The following is a 20377-nucleotide window of genomic DNA, read 5'->3' as shown; positions in this document are numbered from 1 at the left end:
AGTTTCTTGAAATTGAAAGCTCTATCGTCTGGTAGAATTTAAATTTTGATTAATCCCCCTAAAAGTGAAATAAAAAAATTATTTGTCTTCAGTTTCAATATTACGCATTGATATGTTCTGCAAAGTTTTAGAGCATTTTATTACAAGAAATTTTGCTGAAGACAGCAACCTTCTATCTCTTCAGCGAAGATAGAAAAATTTTATTTATTGTAAATGAATTTGTAGTGTTTCTACTTTAGCTCTTTTTGTAATTGTTGTATGACTGGTTCATGTATTACAAAGTTGTACAAATAGTAAAAATACACAACTTTGCTGAATATAGTATAGCTCTATGTTTGCTTGTTTAGGAACTGTAGAACTTTGATTATAAAAAATACCCCAATTTTGACCCCGAATTACTGGACTACCAACAGACGGATACATTTTAAATCTTTTACATTTGCTGATAATTCCGCTGCATACAGACCCATTTTTCCATATGAAGAAACGAGAAAAAGGTCCAGTTGAGATCCATTGCGGACTTCACATGCTGCTTGCTTCGTTTCTGTGATGTCGGCTTATGCTGATCTATTTTCCTAACAAATTAAAGTATTAATGCATTGAATAATTCTAACATTTTGCTCATAACAAGTTTATTGAAGAATATACGTTAGTTAAACCATGATTTGTAACTTTATAACAATATGGCATTTAAAAGACCTTTACTACGCAATGTATATGTTAAAGAATATTATTTCCTTTTACAACTTACTTTTACTTGCACTTACTCATATTAGGAACAACTTACTCAGCAATTTCTTGAAAAAAGAATCTATCAAAATTTATAAGTGCTCCTATTTTATTCAAATTTCGTGAACTTATTCAATTTCCAAAAAATTTATGTAAACCAACGCACCATGCATCGTTAACCAATAGATGAATTTTGTTCCGAAGACGTGTCGATTTCTATCTCAAATAGCAAGTAAGACCGTATAACAAAGGCTCCTTTCACCACTAGGTGGATTAAAACAGGTTTTTCTATTATCTAAGGCTTTGTCACTAGCCGAAAGTTTAATCATTTTATAACAAAACTGAAAACAAATTCTGAATTGACGGAACCTGTTCACCAGTAGCAGCAGCTGCAGCATAACCGATGAACTATCGTGTTGCCAAGACACTGTTTCGGTTCTGGTAATAACAATTATAGGTTTGAAATTAACTGAAACCTCCAATGGTGAAAACGTGGTTCAATACTTTCAAGAGAAATGTATGTTCATAATTAATTTTTCTTTATTAAAAACAACAGAAAAGACAGCTTTTTCAATAATTTTCGAAGATTTTCTCAGTGATTTAATGAAGCAACGATGTGTTTCAATGTTATTTGCTTTGACAACACTGTTCTGAGTCGGACCATGTGTACTGCTGTATGTTTGCCTCTTTTGTTCTCCCACCATCCTTATGAACAGCGAGTGAGACGTCAAACTCGTAGTTTCCCATAAGAACACTAGAAAATAAAAGAGACGACGAATAGCATTTGCCAAACGGTGCGGTGAGTGTATGCCCGATAAACAATTTAGACAGATGGCATTTTACGCATCTATGCCGATACGCTATGCCGATTACGCATCAGATGCCGATTAGTAGGTCGCGGATAAGAACGCAAACTTACTGAATAAGGGGAAAAGTTCAAGTAAAAAAATTCAGATTTCAGGATTGCTTAAAAAAGCACCTTGACGGTGAAAATATGTTCGGTATGAGCAAAATTAGTTCCACCGCTCGAACTTTTAAAGCGAAAAATCAAAATTTTAGCTCAACAATAGTGTCTTCCAATGGTAACAGCTTAAAGAACTAAAGATAGCAAGAAGATTGGTATGCTGATATCCCCCACTTAGGCAACCCATCGCTTGTAATAAAGTAAAACAATCAGTGACCCGCTTAGACTGCTTAAAACCGGTTCTTTACCCTACAAGTGATTTATCCCAAATATCTATAATACACAGAATAAGCCTTGAGTGCTAACTTTATACTCTCGCTCGCGTGAGAGTAGGCAACATTTGCAACACGCCCGATTTGCAACACTGCTGACATCTGAGCAGATGACCTAAACATTAGGTCCAGTTTTGTACAAAACGTGTTGGGAGCTGTAATTCTTACCACGAAAATATGGTGTACTTTCAAGGGCCTGGCTTTAGTTACATACAAGATTAGATGTTCCGCCATAGCTTCGGAGCGCCATGACTGTTCTACCCCAAACTTGGTATACCTGTTCCATGATATGAAACGATGGTTATAAAAGGGTTAACAAAAATGAAGGCGACTTCTGTGCATTTGAACCGATGACAGAAGTACAAGTGGCTGTGAGACAAAGGAGAAAGGGCAACACAGCTAGTTTAGTTTCCTCACTTTGTGCGTATATGAAATGACAGAATTGGGGCAATAAAAATAGAACTAGGTATTAGACCATCTAGTATATGATAGCAGCAGTAGTTTAGTCAGTAAAACATTCGGGTACCATATGAAAGAGCGTGAGTGCGAGCCCCACCTGTTATTGAACGGTTCAATATATTTTTGGTTTATACACCGAAATATTTCAGATCATCCATTTTATCATTCTTCGCACCAGACACTTCCTTACTTTCCAAAAAAGAGTTCCTATGATTTCTGTAATGCGATAGTAACTTCAAAATCCTTTTCGACTACCTTCATAACCAAGTAGCTGAAATTCTTGAATCTTTTGCTTTTGCTTTTGATTAATTAAAAACTATTGAACATTTAAACCTTCTGGAAGCACAACAAAAAGACGATGAAAATATGAATAAGAGGTTGACAAAAAAGCAAAGAATGACGACAAAAATGCAACGATAGTAACATGAAAATACGATGAAAAGACGCCAAAACAGTAGGAAAAAAAACAAAAACAAGGAATAATGGTAAAACTTTTAAAAGCGTCAAAATTGCAAACAAAACAAAACAAAAAAAAACAAAACAATAAAGTGGGAAAAAGACAACAAGAAGGAAAACGACGAAACGACGACAAATGACGATGAAAGAGTGAAAAAACAATGAAGAAAAGCCAAAACCGCAACCACAAATGGCAACAATGGCAATTTGTCGCAAAAAAACCAACAAAAATGCCAAAATCAAAAGTCAAAAAACGACGAAAATACGAAAAAAAGATGACAAAAAACATGAAACGTCAACAAAACTATGACACAGAAATGATTAAAAGAAGACGAATATGAAGAACAGACAACAATGAACAAGACAACAACAACGGCGAAACGACGACAAAAGACTAAGAAAAAATGAAAAAAAAAAATAAAGAATAGAAGTCAAAACAACGACGAAAAGAGGCCAAAATAGCTACAGAAACGGCAATAAGTCATCGAAAAAAGTGACAAAACTGCAAAATAAAGAGATGAAAATACGATAAAAAGATAGCAAAAAGACCTTGAAAGACGACAAAAATACGACATAAGAGATGACATAAAGAATACGAGGAAAAGACAGCAAATCAATGACAAACAGGTAACAAGACAACGAAAAAGTGATGCACATATAACGAAAAAGCTATGACTAGTAGGCAAAAAGACGAAGAAATAAGATGAAACACAACAACAACAAAAAAATACGACGGAAAGACGCTGAAATGACACCAAAGAAAAATCTACAAAAAAGACAATAAAAACAACGGACTATAAATAGATGTGGAATAGGCGATGAAGAGACGATAAAAAGATGGCAAAACAACGGCAAGAAATGTTAATAAAGACGATAAAATGTGACAATAAAACGCCGAAAAAGACGAAAAGACGTTGTAAAGGTACCAAAATGGCAGATGTTAAAAAGAAGGAAAAACAGCTAATAGATGTTAAAGAGATGAAAACGACAAGACGACAGCAGAGTACAAATAACAAAAAAAAAAAGACGAACAATAAAAGATGAAAGACGGAAAAACAAAAACCGGAACCCGAGAGTAAACATCCTTCAAAAGCGTTTTTCATGCGTGATGTATACTTTAAACTGCGTAAATTTTAACCAATTTGAAAGAAAAGTGTGACAATTTCAATAGGGTCTTTAGCCGCAATGCTTGTAACAGTTACATTTAAATAAATTTTGAGCAACATAGGCACTTCCTATGTCCACAACATACACTTCGTTGTGGAACATGAAATTGTCATTTTAAGCCAATTACTTTAAACTAACAATAAGAGCCCAAAAATTATTTCAGAAGTTTCTTTACCATCCATTTTTCCCCGATTTTTAGTACCAGATTTGATACAATTTTACAATGCAGATGACTCTGAAATTAATTAGAGTTTCAATAATTTAATAGAGGGCCTCTGAGAACCAGCACTAGAGTTTTCTCCAATATGTGCGATATGTTAATAGGATGGTATTTCTCGGCTTTATCCGTTCTATTAAGTTTCGGGAACAGCAATTACAAGTGATTCTTTAGGCAATTTAGGCAGTGCCCAGTTTCCAATGATTTCAAAGAGACGAAATATAAATATTTTATCATAAACATCTTCGTTTAGTCATCCTGTTCCGTTATCGTGTATATTTCTCTATAAAAACTGAACGTAAACCGAACGAAATTTATGTAAATTTGATTGAAAATAATATTTGAAAGAATTGGAAGGTGATGAAACCTGGTGTATACTGTAATGTCTGTTTTCACAAACAACATTGAACTTTGATTTGATCAATTAATTGCATTCAAAATAACCATTTTGCGGCAAAATATAAAAAAATTATGCAGAAACATGTACTGCTTTCCAATCCACTAACGCACAAGCAAGCAAGAAAAAAGATATTTGCACGCACCACAATCCTAAACAAACATATTCGACCGGGTGACACACACACGTACGAGTAGCTGTCTTATCGCCTCATCCGGATCGCGTTGAGAGTGCAAAAACACCACCATAACCCCGCCATAACCCCGCTAGGCAATTGCCCGGTGAATGTAAACCGACAGTCGATTAATCTTACGTTTCACCCCAGAAGCTCAGTCCCGCAGCATGGCGAAACACAATCCAGAAGTCCCGGCGGCGCGCGGCCGCCTTGTCGACACTCACCCGCACAGCCTGGTTGAAAGTTTCGATTCGAATTCCATCGATTCTCACCCGTCCCGAATTTGGATCCCATCCCGGATCTGGGATCTGGCTCCAGCAAACAACAAAAAGTTTACCAAACATTTTAATTGAGTTCAACAGTTGAAAAACTCCAGAAACTGGCCGATCGGCGGATCGTAACCCTTTCAATGGACGAACGGTGGCGGGCGGTGTGCCGCCCCCTGGAACGAGTGGTTGCACTCTTGAGGAATGATAAAGTGCGTTGCCAGCGAGCGATAGGACCTAGCAGGCAGCCGAAATCTTGGCACGGCAAGCGCAAAAGTTGGTTACCCCTGCCAAATCGTCCGCGGGGAATTTGGTGCCGGTGAAAAAAAATTAACGGTACCGTTCAAAAGTCGACGGGATTAAATGGTGAACCGAGTTTGGGATCTCGTGAGGTCTACGGCCCTCTGTTCCATCTCTGTGTACGTTCACTTGTTTAGGGATTGCCAATATTTACACTTTTCGCGGCTGCCACGGTGAAAAAAAATATATATGACTGTACAGCAATAGTATCACTTGAGTAAACAACCATTGAGTCAGTCGTGCCTCTGAGAGAGAGAGACTGTGGTATGTCGGTGGATGGTTGGGTGGCGGGATGCTGATAACTACAGGCGTGGTGTGGATGGGAAGGGAGTGGTGGGAATACCGGAGTGCAGAACATGAGATTCCAGAAGCAGTCAATTTAAAAACAATTAAATGTGTATAGCTCGAGCGCGATTGAGGGCGGTTTCCTTTTCCTATATCTGGCATTTTTTCGTCAGTTGTTCTGGTTTCTGTCCATTGATAGAAGCACGCTCAAGAGGGGCAGACTCCAGCCGGTCCTTACTCTCGTTGCCCCGGAATCAGCCACACAAACATACCTACAGATACAGATGCACATGTTTTGAGTTTATTCCGCTGGGTAGGTACTTTGCTTTCATACGGTCTGTATACGGATATGTGTTTTCGCGCATTCCGAGGATTACACGCACTTATATTGGCTGCCAGCTTACCTACTTGTGAACGAATTGAAAAGGCGATCTGTCTTTTTTCACCCTTGCCACTTGCCGTCATGCCGATTGGTCAAGTACCGATTTGTTTGGTTCGGAATAAGGTGTAGATTGTGTGCTTTGAATTGCGTTCAAATTATTTCCTTAATTTCATTAGACTGGTAAAAATGATCCGAAACATGTAAGAAAATTCAGTCTTATCAACCCAATATCGTAAAACTTTTAGTAATCATTTTTTCCATCGTCACAGTGGATGTGGAGGATAAATAAACCCATAATGAGCAGTTGGAATTCGGATTCACAATTCCCAAGCACTCCGAAAACATGTCGAACAGCTTGCATCCGTCATTCCTCCGGTTCACTAATTGGTTCGCCAAGTACAGTGGCAACTGTGGGACTGCGAGCCGAACCTGCCCAGATGTGACATGTTACCCACAACAACTCAACACTATTCTGTTTCGCATCAATTCACCTCCCGGTGGGACTTCTAAATGGTACTCGAAAGTAATTCCTGGACGAATGTTTTCTCTCACCTTTCCTTTCCACCACGCGAGCGGAACAATCAACTCCTAGTGGCCCGGTTCAGACTGCCGAGGAGTAGAACCTTGCCTAGCTGCAGAACAGTGACGACGTACCTGAAAATAGATTGAGAAGAAACATCCTGTAAGTGTTTTCCGCTTTTCCACGCAGCGCAGCGCTCTGGTGAAGCGCGCACAACCACTAAATATTTTGAATGAAGCTTTCCATCAGTTTGGAATAGAGATTATCGTGTCGTTGTTTTTAAGGTCAATAGTCAGTATGGCTTCCATCCAAACCGGCAACGCGTGTTTGTCACTTAGCGATTACTACAAGCCAAATGGTGCGATCTTTCAAACCAAAATGTTTCAGTCAGTCGCCGTCCGCTCTAATGTCTAATGCGAAAGAGGTGGGTGCGTTCTGTTACTTTTTTTTGGATCGCGTCATACCCCGAGTTGTTCCATTTTTTCTTCGCCTGGTAGAGCATCCGAAGAGCAGTCGCTTGGTTTATTGTCGAGAAGAGCTCTCAATTTAGTTTGACAGTTTCCAGATTTTTCTTTAAAATGTAATTGAAAACAAAAACTTGCCATTGAAAATTATTCTGTAAAACACGTCGAAATGAAGTTGTGTCCCCGCTGCGCTGTTTGATAGAATTCGTACAACGGAGCAACGAACCTCAAGGATCTTTAAAAGTTTTAGAACTACTCGTAGAGCCCTTTTTACTCAGTCCTCAGGCAGACAAACATATTTACTAGTTTTATATTTACAAGGTTTGTAGGACTGCTTTAGCAGCCTGCTCGAAGGTAGAGGCAGCCTACAAGTGTTTCGATTCCCGGGTTCCACTCTCCGGAAACTGCCAGGCTGCTTTTTTACACTTGCGCTTGCACCCAAGGGGCAAGCGTCGCAGTCGTCGTGACAAGAAAGCACGAATGAAACCACAAACCGGCGAGCTCTATAATCGTAAGCAAGCGGGAAACGGAGTGAGTGGAAACTCGCATCCTTTTTCCCATCCCTTTGCCCCAAACTGGTAGTTCATTCATCAACCCAGCCAGCCAGTGCCAGCGACTGGAAACGGCAGTGGGAATGTGTGCCTTTGGTGGAAGATTTTGTTGGATGCTTGGGTGTACAATTTCCCACGCGAATGTTGGGTGTATTTCGATTGTGGTACTTTCGTTTCGCTTTATTTATCAGCGGGAATGGTATCGATATCGATATAAAACACGTTATTAGAATGGAAAAATCTATGCCATACGTGGACCTGTTATCGGATAGTAGCTATTGTTGTATACGTCATCGAAAACTGATTTTTTGAGTAATTCTTAAAATGTTTATAAACTAATAATGAGAACCGGCAATAACCCAATGGTAGTCCTTTGTGGTTCAAGGGTTGTGCAATATCGGCAAATCAGGGGATCCTTAGTAGAAGTTTTCGAAATGAATCTTTGTGAATTCCATAGTAGTAGAATTAAATACTAAAACCTCACGTTTTCTCATGCTTGAGACACGACTACAGCACTAGACCGAGGGGCAAGACACTTTCGAAAATATATTACTTTTCCCTTAATATATTTACCGTTACCACCCATAAATATAACCTGAAGCCCTATAAAGGTATACAAAGTTAAAGGGCTTTAATAGGGCTTAATATATTAATATATGATAATATTATGAAGTGTCTTACCCTTCGCACTTGACCACTTCTTAATACCAATACCTCAATTCCTAGCAATTTTAATTATTGCAGCACAATGATGAAAAGTATTGGGAAGCAAACAAGAAAAAGTATAATGGGACAGCTTCATGGCAGTAAAATTCGTGGCAGTTATCTCCTTTCAACTGGATCTTGGGCTTGGGCCCCTCGTCGCCAATTTTTCAAGTATCACTAAGTCGCAAGTCGCCTTAGCCCTAGGAAATAATCTCATACATGGCTTCCCCACCTTCTCGACTGGTTGAAGAGAGCGGGGTTTGCGCGCTGTGGTTCGATATCCTTGCAGCCTCCCAACTCAATAAACAGTGAGTTCGCTTTTAATTTACTCTCCACCAAAGATCATTTCAGTGGCTTCTTAAACGTAGCGTCTTGCGAAGGGCAAACTAAACCCGATTTTCTGCTTGTATGTACCGCTTGATCCGCGGTCACCTTAAATGTTACCTGAAAACTACTTTGGCAAAATATACAGCTACTTTACTGCTAATATTCTTATAGTGTTGACAATGCTTATTTGCAGCTGATTACCGGCAAGAAGATTTTGAATTATATTTTGGATGCCAAATTAATGCGAATAAGCCGTCAAAAAGCTAATTAAACAACAACGTTCAGTATAAAATGCCAGATATGTCAATAAGCAGCTGATTTACTGCTTATGTTAATGATTATTGGTTAGCTAGGTACCTGGCCAAATATCGACGAGCAAGCAACCAGTTAACCACGAATCTGTGGAGTGAAAAGTGCTAAAAGGAGGGCAGAGATCATGAAGAATTAGATCAACTATTCCAAGCTAATGAAACGCGCAAAGAAGAACCAAACTCGAGAGGGCTACACATCGAAACCTGACTTGTGAGGGACACGGGAGGAAATTTTATCACAAACGAACGCGACGTGATCTGCAGGTGGAAGCAATTTTTCGATTAACATCTCAATGACGAAATTGCAGAAGGAGTCGGAACGGAAGTTAACCTAGGAATGACCATGAAAGATTGCAAGGTCCCAGCACCAGATCTCCAAGAAGTCTAACCGTAAGGACCGCATACCAGCAGAGTGTCATAAACATGGCTGAAAAGTGCTAGCAACGGCTCTATACTGGGTTATTTTTATGATTAGGGATGCAACGGTCCCACGCATCACATCTTCATTGTCTTTAAAGCAGCGTACAATACTGTCGATCGAGACTAGCTATGACAGATAATGCACGAACATGGTTTTCCGGACAAACTGACGCAACTGAACTTTCAACTGATCCCAACTGAACTGATTGGGGGGCTCCGTAGCCGCAAGGTTATCGAGTCTGCTTAGACAAGCGAGTGGTCGAGGGTTCGAATCTTAGTAGAATCAAGCCATTCGATGTCAAGTGACTTTAGCATGGGTTTATTCTCAGGCCCCTCCATTTACCCTTTTTTCATGCTGAATTCTATATTTACCCTCTGACGCCTCTTGACAGTGCAAATGTCCCTCCAATAGTTAAGTGTACTGGTCAGAGGTACGAATGAGTCCTCGCCAGGGACGGCTATAATATGGAAGATAGTACAGGAAGTGAGGAATATGTGGGTAAAGTAGATCAAGCTTTGAAGGAAGAGTAAACCCCAGTACACACAAGCACGCATAAAATTTAATAAGCATATCGCTCATTCAATAGCGATTATAGCTAAAAGAAATGCAGTGCAGGTCATACAGCAACACACCCGGGCGATATCACAATAGATCAACGATACTGGTCGCAGTGATGAGTTCACACATGGAAAAAAAACTGATCCCAGCTACATTACATGGCTCGAGTGATATGGTTAGAGTGCACCTCAAAATCACTCTCGAGTCCCTTCGAGACGTGACGAGGATAGGGCCGCTTATCCTGCGTGCTGTTCAGCATCGTCCTTGTCAGACGAACTGGCATTGAAACGAGAGGCACGTATTTCACCAAAAATTTCCGATTTCTTGGATTTCCAGATATCTTAGATATCATAGCCAGGAATTATGTATCGCCGGAGATAATCTAGGCCTGCCTAAAATCGGATTTTAGGAAGATTGAGCTAAAATTAAATGGGTCGAACACCAATTACATGAAAGGAAGAGGCTCAAAGGAGACAAATACACTCCTCCCATGGATGGTAACAGTTGACGACGACAAACTAGAAGTGGTAGATGAGTTCATGTATTTCTGATCACTGATGATCACGAACTACAACTCTAGTAAGGAGATCCAGCGGTACATTCATGCGGGAAATCGAGAAAAACGCTACGATCAACAAGCGTACACCGCCTTTCAAAACTGACAATGGACAAAATTCTTATCTGTCTAGGTAGTTCTTTATGAACTTTAAGCTGTGGCGTTGCGTACGGAGGACTTACGCCCCCATGCCGTGTTCCCAGCTAACATTTTCGTACGTATATCAAAGTGAAAAATGAGAAATATGTACCGATATATATCTTGAAAAATCGCACTAGATGCATGAAACCAGCATATGCGTACCATTTTGGAGGCGATATATGTACTGCAGATTATTCGTAAACAATTCACATTCATAAGTATTTGTATACGATGAGATCCGGCTCAACACGGTTATTTCCATAATGCTATACAATTCTATGATGAAAATCGTATGTAAATCAGTCGTCATCATTTTGTACGATTGAATATAAACTAGGGTGCGATTGATTAAGCTTTGTGTACGATTTTGATTTTATTTAGAGACATTTAAGATGATTTTCATATATTGATATACGATTTGTGGTTTGCTGGGTTCTGCTGCAGACGATATTTGGCGGAGTACAAAATAAAAGCGGAGAGTAGCAAAGACGTATGAATCATGAAGTACAGACGCTGCTTAGAGAGATTCTAATCGTACATATGGCGAAAGGTGGCAGGTTAGCGGACACGTCGTAAGGAACCCGGACGACAGTGCGGCGAAAACGGTTCACTTCAACAACCCCACCGGCGCGGCGCCGGAAACAGAAGGGCTCAATATGCAAGATGGCTCGACCATGTTGAAAGTGATTTACGACTTCTGAGACGACGGGGATATTGGCGACGAGTGGCCTAAGATCGAGTTGAATAGAAACGAGCCACTCTGCTCTATGCTGCTAAGGATGCCCAGCGATGGAACCGCGTTGTCAAAGGTCAAGGCCTATGCATTGCTAGTCGTTATTTCGGACAGTTTCAACCCGTTTGAACGCCACTTGATCGTGTATGTGATTTAGAATTGTGGACAACGGACAGGTCTGGGTCGTTTTAGTTTCGTCAATGACTAATGTAGCTTCAACCATTATTGATACCACCAACAGAATTGCTGGAAGCTCGATTGCGGAAGATTATTGAAAAGAATCATTCGTTGAAGTTGCGTAAAACCTACTTTTGGTGCGAGCTACTTTTGGGTAAAATCGAATGTTCCAAGATATAGGCAGTTTGTAGCCTTCAGAATCAATGCAAATGTTGATGAAGGTTGATGACCAAGGACAACAAGGATCTACCACAATAGATCAAAATGCTAGTCGCTGTGGTCTCGTCTCCTATAAACAAAAAAGAGGACAACATGCTGACGAGGCAATCAAGTGGAGGAAACGACCCGCTTGTGTTATGCTGGTTTCGGGTTCAGATATTTTGTGGAAGGAAAATGAAGTAGACACCGCGGAAAGTGACAAGGGATTACGAGAGGTGTACTTGTGCAGCCTTCGAATTAGACTACCGGTGATTGTTCACTGGCAGGTTTTTAAAGTTCGAGCAACTTTTACATGCTACAGCACGATGAACATACGTTTCGTCGATAGAAGACGTTCACCGAGTGGATTTACAGGTACTGTTAGACTGACGAATGAAGAAATACAGAAGGAAGGACGAACACTGTGGATAACTGCGCAAGCAACGGTGTTCCCGAACGTAGTGTTTATCTTGATGAAGGATCTTGAAAAAGTACTAAACGATGAGAAGCAGTTCGCATTAAGCAAATTGGTGAAGTTGTCTCCATTCACGGACAAGCATGGACTGTTACGAGAAGCAACACAAGTTGCAAAGTGGAAGATCTTCTCGTATACCGTGAACGTACCATATTCTGCGCAGTTAAGACATTTTTATGATTCTTCCGCTATGCTAAGTATTCTAGATTTAAATAAACAACGTGGATAGCAGCAACGTGTAGTGCTACGGTCTATAATATCTGGTAAAAAATATGGGAATTATAAGTCGACCAACAATTGAGTATATTTTTTGTTTTGAAAACTTATCCACGGTGCCTAATTCTGCGCACTCTCTTGTCCATGTTCCTAATTCTGCGCATGTTTGCTCCTAATTCTGCGCACCCAAAAAGTGAAAATAAATACTCCTGACATGCTGTTTATGTCTTTATACGCTGAAAGCACTCCAAAAAATCCGGCATTAGCCATTACCATAATTAGATCCATCATCCGGCCTTCTTGTGCTGTTCGGGTGGCAAAGGAATATTGTTATCATTTTGATTGCCTCATTTTAAATATTTTATTCTCGATAACGTGAAGGATGAATTGATTTGGGTTTACTGCATACTGAACATTACACTTTAGACTAATACTAATAATTGTGTTTTCATATAGAAACCACTTCCCCACGCTCTGACAACTCCATGAGGTTGGACATTAAAAAAAATAGAAGACATGGTTTCATGAATTGGCGCTCGTAGGTTCGGACCCCGAGATACAGCACAGGATTCCAATAAATGCAAGTTAAAGATTCTACTTGAATTTTCATGCTTCTATACCTCAGCTATTTGGGTGAGGTTGCGTATTCTTTCGCGATTTCTTCGTAGGATACATTACTGCGCTAAATCTGCGCATTATTGCATCGCATTTTTCTAAGGAAAGCCATGCATGCAATCACTCTTTTTGTCTAAAACGTGACTAAAATTAATTACTCTTTCTAATTATGCTGGGTAATTTGATGATTGCAAAGATTTTCGATCATAAATTTGTTAATTTTCTAGAAGGACAATCTTAGCGTTGGTGCTAACGACGATGTTTTCTGCCATATAAAATACTATCAGTTTGACGTTAAATTATTTCGCTCTCAAATATTATGGCCCGTTTGTGAATAATGACGTAATATTCAACAGACATTTATAAATAAATAACGCAATGGTCATAGTTATGCACAATGTTAAAAAATACTTATATAAAGAAAAATGCGCAGAATTAGGAGCTGCGCAGAATTAGGAGCGGTCACGGAAACTAGAAATATCTTATCATCTTAGTCAAAAAAACACCGAATTACGGAACTGCTGTTGGCCTATTGTCACCGGAACTACCGCCATGAAAACGAGGAAATCATCATGAAAGATTTTTCGTTTCCCAGCTGCGAAGTTGAAGTACGTTTTGTTCAGGTAACGCTGTATGCGGTTCCATGTTCTCAAAGCAATACCAGAATCTCTAAAAATGGGCCCGCATGTATCGCTACAAGTTGGGACCATTCGTGCATCCCTTCTTGTATGCGTATGTTGACCTCTTCGGCCTGTACTTAGTGAAAATATAGAAAAGTGTTGTGAAACGATAGCTTTTCCTGTCTACGTGCCTGACAATACAGACTATCCATCTAGACGTGATCTCTAGTTTCTCAACGGAAGCGTGCAAGAAGGCTCTAGTGGTTTTGATTAGCAGTTTCATAAAACCGCTAATGAAAAGATTAACTCCACCAGAACTTTCTAATGACCGCTCCAAAACTGCCTTCCAACCAAGTAGACCACTCTTCAGATAGTTTTTATAACCTCTACAAGAACCAGGTTATAAGCTCAATCACACTCTGCTGAAGGCAGCAATAAAACCGAATATATGTTAAGCTGCTTAACTGCCGCCATCATAATTCAATCAAGCTTTTCGCTGCAAAGCTATAAAGCATACAGCTTGCTCTGGTTAAAGGCTAAATCAGTCAGCCAAATATAAAATTTTCAGCGGTTTCCGTAATTGTGTACGATATGCGCCTTAAATTTTATCATTCATATTGGTATAATAGGCGGATAAATCAACGCGCCAACGTAATTTTTCAATTTTTAGAAACAAGTTGATTTAACAAAATAAATATACTCAAAATTAGTTAATCTCATTTTCTAGCGTGATCATTTAATTAGAACATGGCAATATGGCCTCGCATTTCATTAGAACATGGCAATATGGCCTCGCATAAAAAGTGATTTTGGTGTTAAACTCTAATATTCTTCATAAAAACAGGAATAAATCTGATTGGTCAGGGTGTACCCCTTTTAATGGTTTTATAAAACAAATAAATTTATTCCGGATTAACAAGCAACCGCGATAAGATCAATTTTAATTGGTGCGCCATTTTGTATTGATACGCACCACATAAGGAAAGTTTACAAGTTTTATTATCGTATAAGAAACCACAATGAATTTGCTTTATTAACATTTTGGTTTAAATGATGGCGTTTTGGTCATCGGGTTATTTGCTGTCTAGGCCAACGTTTCAAGGATTTATCTCCTCTTCATCAGGACAAAAACATATTAAACTAATTTTTGTCAAGTTTGTTTGGGTGGATTCTTCTATTAGTCGAATTACAACAGTCGTTCCTGTACACAACACAGTACGGTTATGCATAACCTAGTTAAACTAGTAAATAAACTAGTTTACTAGTAACCCGATGACCAAAACGCCATCATTAAAACCAAAATTAGTAACGTTGGTCAAACAAATCTCTCTTTATTAACATTTTTATTGTTATTTAATAGAAGTTTTTGATTCCTATCATCTTGATATTGATCAATACATTAAAGTAGTATTAGTGTTTGTTATAGTAATGCGGAAGCTCCAGGACAAGCGGTTCGCTACAGTACTTGCAGAAACAGCTGACCATGAATCAACACACCTGGCCATGTCCTTACGAATGTAGAAATACGCTACGTTACCCGAGCAAGGATTGACAACAAAAGTATATCAAAATTATTACATATTCTGCTGTTGATATCAACTAGAAAACATGTTTTGTTACCAACTCAAAATGGCACTTATGATGTATCAGACTTTGCTATCATTTTGTTTTCATTTTTATTGAAAGAAAATTTGTTGACAGATTCTATTTATGATGTAAATAAACCTTCAATATTTAAATTAATCTATTTTCATATAAATTTTTTTCTAGTTAAATGGTTGGTTCAAATTATATGATGATAGCAAAATGATGATGATATAATAGTAAAATGACAACTAATTCTGCCCTCCTGTTAATATTGTGTAACAGCAAGATACTTATTCCGTTTGATATTTTTGATAACAAAAGCAGTATTCAATTTAATTTCACGGCTTGGAATTTTTGCAATCATTTTTGATATTTTAACCGCTAAGTCGACCAAAATGAAATCACACCGAGTATTCAAAATCCGTTACATCAAGATATCAAATTTTGTTTTAAATTTGCTCTAAAACTTTGCTCGGGTAGTTGAATACCTACTTTAAGAGGATGCGCAAAAACTCACGCAATCTTCATAGGTGTTCATGTACCCAGTTATATACGATAGGAATATAATATGAATATATAAGCGTAAAAATAAAATTAAATAGAGCATATACAGGCAAAAATAGAACAATCTCACCAGCAATCCATCGAATAAAATATAATTGCGTCTTTGAGCTTCCATTAGTGCATCTTATATCCAATAATTAATTAAAATTTCCCTTCTGGCAAAAGTTTTCACTGTACAGTAGGACCTGCTTGATGAGCTAAAACAAAACAAATCATTAGAATAACATGTTAGGCGTACCTTGCCGTGTGGCTCAGCTGTCTGCCTAAAAACGCAATTTTGAAATCAGGCAGCCAGAAACCACGCAGTATCGCACCTCCTAGCTTAGCTACTCAATAGAGCATTACCGGGTATCGCCGCGTGGAGGCGCTAGGTAGGGGCTTGAGATGGCAAGAGCTGTGTTGTCATTAATAATACTCTCTTGTTTGCCGTCCCCATTTCATACCCCGGAGCTATTCGAAAGAATATAGTCATCAAAATATACTCTCGAAGAGTTGATGCGCGCAGAATAACGGTATTGAAGATGCCTATCAAAATTTCACGGGAAATTAGTAGTCATTAACGGCTCGGACGGTTACCGACCGACTGTTGCTAAGCGCAAACCGAATGTCTATCAATCTGTGCGATTGCAACAAATACAGTCAACAAAAATATATTCGCGCTGGATAAATGTGCGAATGAATGATAGAATAAGGCATGCGTCATAACAAAACTTTGATATAAGACCACAGAGTATAGACGGCTTAGTGGTGTAATTGGTTAAACAACACGCTCAACTAGAGATTGGGAGCTGTGAGTTCGACTCTCACCTTCGCTAAGTCTATATTTTTGGCCTAATATCAAGAATTTTCAGTTTGCCTGAATCTACATTTCTCGCATTAAGCATTTATTCTTCCTCAACAGAGTAGTCATTAACTTTTCATCGGAGAGCCCAATTTCGGAAGCAGTTTTTGGGCCCAAAAGCGGGGTTCTGTTTATAGAAATATATTCACTGCATTCTTTTGGCCAATATGAACACAGCGAATATTTATATTTTCACGAACAAAGAAACTGCTTTTGAAATTTGCAAATTCGATGACGACTAATTTCATCTTAATATAAGACTGCTAAATAGAAGACGGCTTAGTGGTGTAATCGAATAATACACTCGACCGCAGATTGAAAGTTATTCGAGTTCCACTTTTGCTTTTCCTAATGACAAAAATTTTTCAGATAATTTAATTTTTCACTTTTTATATCAAGCATTTCTTTTTCTTCTCGTTAGAAGTTCCATTACTCGCACGCCGCACAAGATAAAGTTGTTTTGGGATATGTCAATGTTTGATTTCATTACCGGGTAAGATGAACAATTGAACAGAAAACCTAAATCCCTGTATCCCTATTTATCCAGGCAAAATATTCATTACACACTGAATTTTAACATTTTTAGTCCTTTCATGCAAATGTAGTTTATTAATAACAACTGTTTTGTCATTAATAATAAAATAAATCAAATCTGATCGATCCTTCATCTCTCATCAGTTCCGTGTTCTATATTGCATTGAGTGCGTATAATCCTTTTAAATATATATTTCTGAGTGGCAGCTTCCTGAGTCCTTCTTCTTCGTGCCTCTAGAATGTATTGTTATATTGCATTCTTAACCAACCGCCGGACCCACACAAAACACTGGCTGCAAATTCAGATTTTCTCACAGAGCGTGTAAAGCTATTTTTCTAGGACACTAAGTGGGACATAAAAAGTTTACCATTGCACTCGACTACTGTCCTCGATTGTCGTACGGCAGCCAGCGGTCCTTGTCGTTTTTCATATCGTTCTCATCAGTCCGGGCACTTGTTCTGCCATGTTAAAATGTTTGCCTACACATGTTCGAAAATGTATTATCCTCCCGCGCCCCCGCGCGTGACTCAGCTTCTCCACCGTAAAATTCGGATTCCGTTTGCAGCATCTCCATTCACATGGGACACATATGTGTTGCAGATTCTGTTTCTCACCTTCTCTCTTGCTCTATCTCTGTCTGTCTTGCTTTCAATTATGCTATACGCCTTTTACCAATCACTCCTCAAATGTAGCTCCCATTTATGTTTTATTGAATCAAAGGCTTATTATTTTCTGGAAATTGTTTCTTTGCGTCTATCTGTGCTTTGCTCGCCAAAAACAAAGAAAAGTGGAGGGAAATCTGTACAGCAGCACAGGGTTGGTAACATAACATAGAAGAGTAGGTACACCGCACATGTGATGTGAGTGAATTTTGTATAATTCAACCTAACCCTATTTAAAGGAGAAGGAGCTATGGAGCGGTGGTACAGATTCAGTAGGACTGTGAACTAATGCAGTCTGACAATAAATTGTCAATTTACCCCATTAACATTTAATACTGTTGTGGTTCCGTCGAAGTCATTACGCGACGAAAAGATTATTTTCCTATTCAAATTGAGCTTTTCCCGTGCGGGGTTGGGGACTGGAAAATGTCACTGCATGGACGGGAATCCATAACCGGTGCGATGTGAGGGGGTGCCCTGCCGTTATCGTTATTGTTTGACGTTGTCGAACGAAATTATCCTCTTTTCCAGGGAAAATAATCACCGAACGGAAAAGGCTAGGCTGATATAATCAATAATTGTTGTATGTACCTTAAATTGGTTCCACTCAGTCCCTGAGATTGACAGTAATCGATTCAGGCCACGTGCTATACCATACCTCTGCGCTCATTCCGACGAATAGCTTGCTGCATACCTCGAGGACGAGTTAGATCATTTTTATATGTACTGAACAAAATGGACAGAATAGCAGTTAAATCTCATTTAAATTCTGTTTTTGTTTGTAAAATAATTTTATTTGTGTTTCTCTAGGTTTTCTGCATATCTTAACTTAACCTTCCAAAATTTACTGAATATTCAAATACCACTAGCATTTTTATAGTGACTTTTCAATAGCGATTTTTTATGCCTTCAAAAAGTAGCAAAACCCTGGTTCTCAGATTTTGCGCCCATTTTTTCAGCTTGAACCAATATTTGTCCGAGTTCGATCGAATTTCAATTTGTTTAGGCACATAAAAAACACAGCAAATTTACACAATATATAAATTGTAGTCAGCCGTATACAAAGACCGGAATGGAATACGGGGAAGGCCACGCGGTGCGCCGCGCTCGTAGCCAATCAATGGTTTAACTACTGGGTTCAATGTTTATCCAGCTATCGCGGTCATAACTCGTCAAACGTACCGGGCATCCGGGTACAACCGGTTCCGTACAGATTCCCGAACCAGACCCCCCCCCTCCCCTCCCGTTCCGCCTCGTCTCTCGGCGCAATCGTTCGTAATCGTTCTGTACGGGTAATCGAGTATAATAGCGATTTCATTTATTCATGAAAATCGGCTACACAAACGTTCTGTTTTTCCAAACAACAGTTGATGCTTGAGTGTCGAAACCAAAAAATGGAACCCGATAGCCCTCCGGTGAATCACCGGTTCTGCCACCGGCCCGGACGGGCCGGAACAGTGCACTGGGAGAGATGGGAAGCACGAAGCCACGTCGGTATCAGTTAGACGTATCGCGACCGGGACACATCGACGCGCTTGTTTGTGCGAAATGGTGTAGTTTGACAGTTTTATATTTGGAAAAATATTGCGGACAGGAAAAGCCTCGAAACCTGATAGAGACGAACAAGTATGAAAAAAAAGTTGCCGAAATTCATACGAAGGCACACGGGTTCGCTCGCTCGCGATGCCAGTGATTAATTTGATTTATTGCCGATCCGCAAATCCTGCCGGGAAATGCGGAACTGCCGTCGGTATGTGGTGCGACTGGTGTATTTAACTAAGGGAAGGCGTGGGTGGTACGGGCTTTATTAAATTTTGTTACTCGATTATTTGGGTTTTTGTTTCAATTTAAAAATAGAGTTTTATAAACGATTGAATGTGGGGGGCTATTGTTATGGAAAATTTGAAGCAATGCTGTTCAAGTAGATAATATTTTTATAACTTTTTTCAGTTTCTATTATAAAACCAGAAATGATGCCTCACTAATTATATTTGTGCACCTTCCAAGTTCCAACTCTAGCTAATGTTAAAAATATCTTTGTCTATCACCAGTGCAGCACCAACACCCAAAAGGCTACTACGCTCCCTGCCAGATACCATGCACTTCGTTTCGGCAAAATTTATGATGAGCCCACTTCACACAAGTTCCTTCTTAATAGTACGCAACTTGCAACGCTAGTAGAACAGTCGATTCGACAGTCCGTCACTTTGTTTTAAAGCGACTAACGTCATGAACTAATCTAATGCCTCAGTCTCTGTTCTAACAGTTGATATCTTGACCATTGACACTCGTAGCAGCCTAATCAGATAGTTGAAAAGCCATGTACAATCAATAATACACCCTAACTCATTGCGCCTTACTGAATCGTACGCTGCCTTGAAATCTATGAACAGATGGTGAGTCTCTAAGATCAATTTTAGAAATTTATCCTGATTGATTTGATTATTTGGTCCAGTTGTGATGCAATCTTATAAACCAGACATACTAACCATCTTTAGAGTACAGAATTTATTCAAGTTTTATAGTAGACC

At 39.2% G+C, this 20377-nt stretch overlaps 1 protein-coding gene across 3 annotated transcripts in view; it reads right to left on the bottom strand.

The window, feature by feature from the left end:
• Window positions 1-20377, bottom strand: part of LOC128735104 (protein CBFA2T2) — a 179707-nt gene that overhangs the window by 132751 nt on the left and 26579 nt on the right. The window contains exon 2 of one of the 3 annotated variants that reach the window (XM_053829594.1): window positions 6622-6723. The exons of the other annotated variants lie outside the window; for them this stretch is intronic. The gene's annotated coding sequence lies outside the window, so the exon portion shown is untranslated. The remainder of the gene's footprint in view (window positions 1-6621; window positions 6724-20377) is intronic. 3 annotated transcript variants of the gene reach the window in all.

This window comes from Sabethes cyaneus, chromosome 2 (assembly GCF_943734655.1).
Source record: "Sabethes cyaneus chromosome 2, idSabCyanKW18_F2, whole genome shotgun sequence".
In the NCBI taxonomy this organism is placed as follows: Eukaryota; Metazoa; Arthropoda; class Insecta; order Diptera; family Culicidae; genus Sabethes; species Sabethes cyaneus.
This window is presented reverse-complemented; position numbering and strand designations above follow the sequence as displayed.